The sequence below is a fragment of the Coregonus clupeaformis genome, unplaced genomic scaffold (genome assembly GCF_020615455.1).
Source record: "Coregonus clupeaformis isolate EN_2021a unplaced genomic scaffold, ASM2061545v1 scaf0488, whole genome shotgun sequence".
NCBI lineage: Eukaryota > Metazoa > Chordata > Actinopteri > Salmoniformes > Salmonidae > Coregonus > Coregonus clupeaformis.
This window is the reverse complement of record NW_025533943.1, coordinates 75,196-84,033: the sequence shown is the minus strand read 5'-3', so window position 1 is coordinate 84,033 and position 8,838 is coordinate 75,196. Positions and strand designations below refer to the sequence as shown.

General features: G+C 35.9%; 2 long non-coding RNA genes across 2 annotated transcripts; both read right to left on the bottom strand.

Moving 5' to 3' along the window:
- Window positions 1–2,062: 2,062 nt before the first annotated feature.
- LOC123484898 lies at window positions 2,063–2,619 on the bottom strand. The gene is made up of 3 exons (XR_006658774.1): window positions 2,582–2,619; window positions 2,407–2,472; window positions 2,063–2,103 (listed from the first exon to the last, which is right to left on the bottom strand). It is a non-coding gene; the product is annotated as an uncharacterized LOC123484898 (long non-coding RNA).
- Window positions 2,620–2,700: 81 nt separating this feature from the next.
- LOC123484897 lies at window positions 2,701–3,967 on the bottom strand. The gene is made up of 3 exons (XR_006658773.1): window positions 3,937–3,967; window positions 2,855–2,905; window positions 2,701–2,751 (listed from the first exon to the last, which is right to left on the bottom strand). It is a non-coding gene; the product is annotated as an uncharacterized LOC123484897 (long non-coding RNA).
- Between the last annotated feature and the right edge of the window lie 4,871 nt (window positions 3,968–8,838).

Here is an 8,838-nt window from a genome sequence, read left to right as displayed (position 1 = left end):
AAGAGACCTGGGAATCAGAATAGTTTGGTCCCATGATTCTAGGAATACATCCATCTGTTGAGATTTTGTCTAGGGCTATATTTTGTTCAGACCTGATTTTAATAGTATATATGAGGACTTTTTCGGGTTCATGTGACATATAAGGCCCATAGCAACAGCAGCCCATAGATACACACTGATTTTCAGGTTTATGTGACTTATGAAGAACCTGTAAATAGGTCGTATTTTAACGTGGTTCCGGTTACATGTTGAAATGTCTGCATAAGAATCATAGGTGTACAATACTTAACTAAAGCTTTAAAAAAATTATTATAATCCTCCTGAGTGGCGCAGTGGTCTAAGGCACTGCATCGCAGTGCTAACTGTGTCACTAGAGATCCTGGTTCGAATCCAGGCTCTGTCGCAGCCGGCCGCGACCGGGAGACTCATGGGCGGCGCACAATTCGTCCAGCGTAGGGGAGGGAATGGCCGGCATGGATGTAGCTCAGTTGATAGAGCATGCCGTTTGCAACGCCAGGGTTGTAGGTTCGATTCCCACAGGGGGCCAGTACAAAAAAATATATATATATGTAAGTCGTTCTGGATAAGAGCATCTGCTAAATGACGTAAATGTAATGTAATGTATAATAATCATGCTCACCAGACAGGTAACCTTCAACAGAAATGCCTATCCATGTTCACATAGCTCATAAATATAATATATTCTCAGTCTACTGTTTAAGTCGTATTATTGTTATTTATAACAATACATTTGCAGTCAATATTCATGTAAAAAAAGAGGAACACTTTATGCCTTACTTTTATTGAGTGCCAGCGAAAATATGCAAATTAACAAAATCAATTGAACACCCAGAATAGACTACCTACACTTTGCCTCCTTCCCTGCTATGCACAAGGCGTAGAAATGGCATGTTTGAAATGAATGAGAAACTCTCTATTAAAGCATCCAGCTTCTATGAAACATGACAGTGTACATTCAGCTAACCTGTCTAAATAACGTGAGGGATTTACATCATAGTTACATAGTGCAAGTTACCATACACGAGGCCTGTTACAAGCACCCATTGAAATGGAATAGTTTAACAGTAATTTAAACACCTTGCCACATTCAACAACTTGTGGTTAAGAACAAAGTGCTTCTGAAAACTTAAGAACAATAACAATCCCTTTAAGTACTGTTTATCTCTTTTCCCTGTCAATGAGAGCAGAGTATTAACCTATATCATCAACTGTTATTCCAAAAAAATGTGTACCATAAGTGGCAAACATATGCTCATTAATAGCCCTCAATTATACATAAACATACGAACATGTGGGATCTACAGTCGAGCCTATGTGGCATGTTTGTACAAGAACCAACAATATAAATCATTTAAGGAAAATAAAATAATATGAACATGAAACCCACAGATATTAACACTATCTGAGGAGAAGCTGATTGAAATTGGAATTGAATGGTACCTGAGCTACAGTTGGCATGCTCTAGTTCTATCTATTCATCTTCCTTTTTAATGCTACGTTTCTGTTGTGGATGTAGTATTTGATAGCAACCCAGTCTCTGTCTTTCAGAGCTACTGGCTCTGCTTGGAGGCAGGAGTCACAGTCCTTTTACCTGGTATTCTGCAGCTTGTTATGAAATGAAGCAAATGCCGCTCAACAGCTTTCACTTCATCACCTGTCCACTTGCTTCTCACCTTCACAGCTTTCATAAATGGAAACAAAATACAACTGATTAACAATGAGCTCTACTAAAGTGACAAATGGAGGATATAATACAAAAGGATTCTAGTTAGTAGTTATATGATGTTATCAATACATGTGAATACAAAATGCTTACTAACCTTGCTTTCCTTTGGAGCACTTTGAGGATGCTTGGGATGTGACTATTTTACCATGTCTTGGTTGTGTGTTGCTCATGTGTACGTTATCCAAGGTGGTTGACTCAGGAGTGCCCTCCATGTTGTCCAGGGTGGTTGACTCAGAAGTGCCCTCCATGTTGTCCAGGGTGGTTGACTCAGAAGTGCCCTCCATGTTGTCCAGGGTGGTTGACTCTGGTGTTTGCCTCCAGAAGTGTCTGGTCCCTAGAAGTCTCTGTTGTTGAGCCTTTGCAAAGTAATGATAAATGTGATTATGTTCTATGAGCTTTATGACAATACGTTTGCTTGCGTTGTATTATTCACTGTAAACAACCTCAATGTCAGGCAATATTCAATTCTACATTAGATATTAACTGATATTTGAGATATAAACATAAACTGATTGCAAATCCATAAATGTGGAATTACTTATCACCACCAATGTGATTGTTTAAAAACAGATAGAGGATAATTTCGATAATCCACACAGAAATGTGCATTTATGTTACATAACTTAAAGATATTACCACATATATGCAAGTCAGGATACCTTTGCATTGATGTAGGTCAGCAATGGTTTCTTCGCTGGAATCATCATCACTCATTTCTACTTCATCTGGTTGGGTAAAAAACATTTACTGCCAGTTATTTAAATTAAGGACTCACAACACTTATAATAGTTATATTTGAAGTGACTAAAAACTATATTTCAAACAAAATGTTACCTTCAGGATTGACCTCAATGTCATCCATCCCTTTCCCCCTGCAGGTAAGGCAGTCTTCCTTTTTAAGATTGACCTCTGTCTCTCCAGCTATCTCTTTTTAGCCTTCTCACCGATCCTCTACAACGATCATGATGGCGCCTCAGATTTTGCAAATGGCGTATTTTTCTAAGCTGTACAAATCAAAAATTAATTTGTATAAGTCTTACTTGAAATTTCTGTGTTAATTAAGAACATTAACTATTTTATCTAATGAAAATAATGCAGCTTTCTTACCAGCTTTGAAGTAGGACACTGGAAGGGTACAAATCCACTGGACTTGCTTCCCTTGAATTAAATTATGAAAAATAAATATTTGTTTGTAATAACACAGTACCGTAACAGTAAATTAGAATATTATACATTATACTGTATGTGAAAATAATTTGGCTTAAGAAATTAACAATACTGTTTTTGGATCTGGGGTTTTTAAACAAGACTCTATAGAAATGGTTAAAACTGTACAATATCTGCTAACCAACAATATGAAGACCTGGGATCTTGTCAATTGTTATCTGCAACAAATTACAACAATAACATGTCAGAAATATTGTGTTATATAATATAGATCATATCTAATTAGTAAACTAATGATCATACTCAGTTCAGTCACAATATATTCCTACCACCTGTCTATCAAAATCTCCTTTGGGGGTGACACTCATTGCTGAGGTCAAGGGCTGCATTGACCACAGATGTTAGAAAAGATAATTCATATGTGGATCTGGGCTTTTTATGCAAGACTCTATAGAAATGGTTAAAACTGTACAATATCTGCTAACCAACAATATGAGGACCGTGTAACACTACACACTCTACTCTGGTGGTCATACCATATCGGGACGTCATCTGAAACACATTTACGTCTTGAACAGACTGAGTACGAAATGAGGACCTGACGACTGAACACATCTAGAGTCAAGGTTCCTGACTTTGAGTTATCCTTTTGTGGTCAAAGAAAGCTCACAACCTTAAAAGTAATGTAAATGGATCTACCGCCATATAAATTAAATCACGCAAATTGATAAGAAGTATGTTAAATGTGCAAAAAACACTGCCCAAAAAACAAACAAACATAGGCATTAGAGAGAATAAAGATTAATTTCATGTTTTGAGGGCGGTTAGTTCTGTCAAATGGTCCGGGCTAATTTTGTTTACGCAATGATATCAAAACAAGTTACGGGATGTTGATATTGTGAACATTTTACACAAAAAGTTGGTTGTAATACAGTAAAAAAGCCATTTAATTTATATATTGGAATGAACTGAGACATCAATTTAATTTAAATAGAAAATTTCTACAATAAATGTTTAATAACCTGTTGGAAGGATGAAGTGGATTTCTGTCTCACTTCTCGGTCTGCTGAAGGTTGAGCTGGGATCTTGTCACTTGGTGTCTGCAACGAAATACAACAATAACATGTCATAAATATTGTGTTATATAATATAGATCTTATCTAATTAGTAAACTAATGATTGTACTCAGTTCAGTCACAATATATTCGCCACCTGTCTATCATAATACGCCTTTGGGGTGAGACTCATTGCTGAGGTCAAGGGCTGCATTGACCACAGATGTTAGGAAAGATAATTAATATGTGGATCTGGGCTTTTTATGCAAGACTCTATAGAAATGGTTAAAAATGTACAATATCCGCTAACCAACAATATGAGGACCGTGTAACACACACACTCTACTCTGGTTGGGTCATACCATATCGGGACGTCATCTGAAACACATTTATGTCTTGAACAGACTAGGTACGAAATGAGGACCTGACGACTGAACACATCTAGAGTCAAGGTTCCTGACTTTGAGTTATCCTTTTGTGGTCAAAGAAAGCTCACAACCTTAAAAGTAATGAAAATGGATCTACTGTCATATAAATTAAATCACGCAAATTGATAAGAAGTATGTTAAATGGGCAAAAACATTGCCCCCAAAAAAAAACATAGGCATTAGAGAGAATAAAGATTAATTTTATGTTTTGAGGGGCGGTTAGTTCTGTCAAATGGTCGGGCTAATTTTGTTTACGCAATGATATCGGGGAAACAAGTTACGGGATGTTGATATTGTGAACATTTTACAAAAAGTTGGTTGTAATACAGTAAAAAGCCATTTAATTTATATATTGGAATGAACTGAGACATCAATTTAATTTAAATAGAAAATTTCTACAATAAATGTTTAATAACCTGTTGGAAGGATGAAGTGGATTTCTGTCTCACTTCTCGAACTGCTGAAGGTTGAGCTGGGATCTTGTCACTTGGTGTCTGCAACGAAATACAACAATAACATGTCATAAATATTGTGTTATATAATATAGATCTTATCTAATTAGTAAACTAATGATTGTACTCAGTTCAGTCACAATATATTCCTACCACCTGTCTATCATAATCGCCTTTGGGGTGAGACTCATTGCTGAGGTCAAGGGCTGCATTGACCACAGATGTTAGGAAAGATAATTAATATGTGGATCTGGGCTTTTTATGCAAGACTCTATAGAAATGGTTAAAACTGTACAATATCTGCTAACCAACAATATGAGGACCGTGTAACACACACACTACTCTGGTTGGGTCATACCATATCGGGACGTCATCTGAAACACATTTATGTCTTGAACAGACTAAGTACGAAATGAGGACCTGACGACTGAACACATCTAGAGTCAAGGTTCCTGACTTTGAGTTATCCTTTTGTGGTCAAAGAAAGCTCACAACCTTAAAAGTAGTGAAAATGGATCTACTGTCATATAAATTAAATCACGCAAATTGATAAGAAGTATGTTAAATGGGCAAAAACATTGCCCAAAAAACAAACAAACATAGGTATTAGAGAGAATATAGATTAATTTCATGTTTTGAGGGGCGGTTAGTTCTGTCAAATGGTCGGGCTAATTTTGTTTATGCAATGATATCGAAAGAAGTTACAGGATGTTAATATTGTGAACATTTTACACAAAAAGTTGGTTGTAATACAGTAAAAAGCCATTTAATTTATATACTGGAATGAACTGAGACATCAATTTAATTTAAATAGAAAATATATATAATAAATGTGTAATAACCTGTTGGAAGGATGAAGTGGATTTCTGTCTCACTTCTGGGTCTGCTGAAGGTTGATCTGGGGATCTTTTCACTTGGTGTCTGCAACAAAATACAACAATAACATGTCAGAAATATTGTGTTATATATATAGATCGTATCTAATTAGTAAACTAATTATCATACTCAGTTCAGTCACAATATATTCCTACCACCTGTCTATCATAATCGCCTTTGGGGTGAGACTCATTGCTGAGGTCAAGGGGCTGCATTGACCACAGATGTTAGGAAAGATAATTCATATGTGGATCTGGGCTTTTTATGCTTTTTAGAAATGGTTAAAATTGTACAATATCTGCTAACCAACAATATGAGGACCGTGTAACACACACACTCTACTCTGGTTGTGTCATACCATATCGGGACGTCATCTGAAACACATTTATGTCTTGAACAGACTAAGTACGAAATGAGGACCTGACGACTGAACACATCTAGAGTCAAGGTTCCTGACTTTGAGTTATCCTTTTGTGGTCAAAGAAAGCTCACAACCTTAAAAGTAATGTAAATGGATCTACTGCCATATAAATTAAATCACGCAAATTGATAAGAAGTATGTTAAATGTGCAAAAACACTGCCCAAAAAACAAACAAACATAGGCATTAGAGAGAATAAAAAGATTAATTTACATGTTTTGAGGGGCGGTTAGTTCTGTCAAATAGTCGGGCTAATTTTGTTTACGCAATGATATCAAAACAAGGTTACGGGATGTTGAGTATTGTGAACATTTTACACAAAAGTTGGTTGTAATACAGTAAAAAGCCATTTAATTTATATACTGGAATGAACTGAGACATCAATTTAATTTAAATAGAAAATATATATAATAAATGTTAATAACCTGTTGGAAGGATGAAGTGGATTTCTGTCTCACTTCTGGGTCTGCTGAAGGTTGATCTGGGGATCTTTTCACTTGGCGTCTGCAACAAAATACAACAATAACATGTCAGAAATATTGTGTTATATAATATAGATCGTATCTAATTAGTAAACTAATTATCATACTCAGTTCAGTCACAATATATTCCTACCACCTGCTCTATCATAATCGCCTTTGGGATGAGACTCATTGCTGAGGTCAAGGGCTGCATTGACCACAGATGTTAGGAAAAGATAATTCATATGTGGATCTGGGCTTGTCTATGCAAGACTCTATAGAAATGGTTAAAACTGTACAATATCTGCTAACCAACAATATGAGGACCGTGTAAACACACACTACTCTGGTTAGGTCATACCATATCGGGACGTCATCTGAAACACATTTACGTCTTGAACAGACTAGGCACGAAATGAGGACCTGACGACTGAACACATCTAGAGTCAAGGTTCCTGACTTTGAGTTATCCTTTTGTGGTCAAAGAAAGCTCACAACCTTAAAAGAAATGTAAATGGATCTACTGTCATAAATTAAATCACGCAAATTGATAAGAAGTATGTTAAATGGGCAATAATTGCCCCCAAAAAAAAACATAGGCATTAGAGAGAATAAAGATTAATTTTATGTTTTGAGGGGGTTAGTTCTGTCAAATGGTGGGGCTAATTTTGTTTTTACGCAATGATATCAGAAACAAGTTACGGGATGTTGATATTGTGAACATTTTACACAAAAAGTTGGTTGTAATACAGTAAAAAGCCGATTTAATTTATATATTGGAATGAACTGAGACATCAATTTAATTTTAAATAGAAAATTTCTACAATAAATGTTTAATAACCTGTTGGAAGGATGAAGTGGATTTCTGTCTCACTTCTCGGAACTGCTGAAGGTTGAGCTGGGATCTTGTCACTTGGTGTCTGCAACTAAATACAACAATAACATGTCATAAATATTGTGTTATATAATATAGATCTTATCTAATTAGTAAACTAATGATTGTACTCAGTTCAGTCACAATATATTCCCTACCACCTGTCTATCATAATCGCCCTTTGGGGTGAGACTCATTGCTGAGGTCAAGGGCTGCATTGACCACAGATGTTAGGAAAGATAATTAATATGTGGATCTCGGGCTTTTTTATGCAAGACTCTATATAAATGGTTAAAATGTACAATATCCGCTAACCAACAATATGAGGACCGTGTAACACACACACTCTACTCTGGTTGGGTCATACCATATGCTCGGGACGTCATCTGAAACACATTTATGTCTTGAACAGACTAAGTCAAAATGAGGACCTGAGCAATTGAACACATCTAGAGTCAAGGTTCCTGACTTTGAGTTATCCTTTTTGTGGTCAAAGAAAGCTCACAACCTTAAAAAGTAGTGAAAATGGATCTACTGTCATAAAATTAAATCACGAATTGATAAGAAGCATGTTAAATGGGCAAAAACATTGCCCAAAAACAAACAAACATAGGTATTAGAGAGAATATAGATTAATTTCATGTTTTAGAGGGGCGGTTAGTTCTGTCAAATGGTCGGGCTAATTTTTGTTTATGCAATGATATCGAAAGAAGTTACAGGATGTTAATATTTGTGAACATTTTACACAAAAAGTTGGTTGTAATACAGTAAAAGCATTTAATTTATATATTGGAATGAACTGAGAGCATCAATTTAATTTAAATAGAAAATATATATAATAAATGTGTAATAACCTGTTGGAAGGATGAAGTGGATTTCTGTCTCACTTCTGGGTCTGCTGAAGGTTGATCTGGGATCTTTTCACTTGGTGTCTGCAACAAAATACAACAATAACATGTCAGAAATATTGTGTTATATATATAGATCGTATCTAATTAGTAAACTAATTATCATACTCAGTTCAGTCACAATATATTCCTACCACCTGTCTATCATAATCGCCTTTGGGTGAGGACTCATTGCTGAGGTCAAGGGCTGCATTAGACCACAGGATGTTGAGGGAAAGATAATTAATATGTGGATCTGGGCTTTTTGATGCAAGACTCTATAAGGAAATGGTTAAAAATGTACAATATCCGCTAACCAACAATATGAGGACCGTGTAACACACACTCTACTCTGGTTGGGTCATACCATATCGGGACGTCATCTGAAACACATTTATGTCTTGAACAGACTAGACGTCACATGAGGACCTGACGACTGAACACATCTAGAGTCAAGGTTCCTGACTTTGA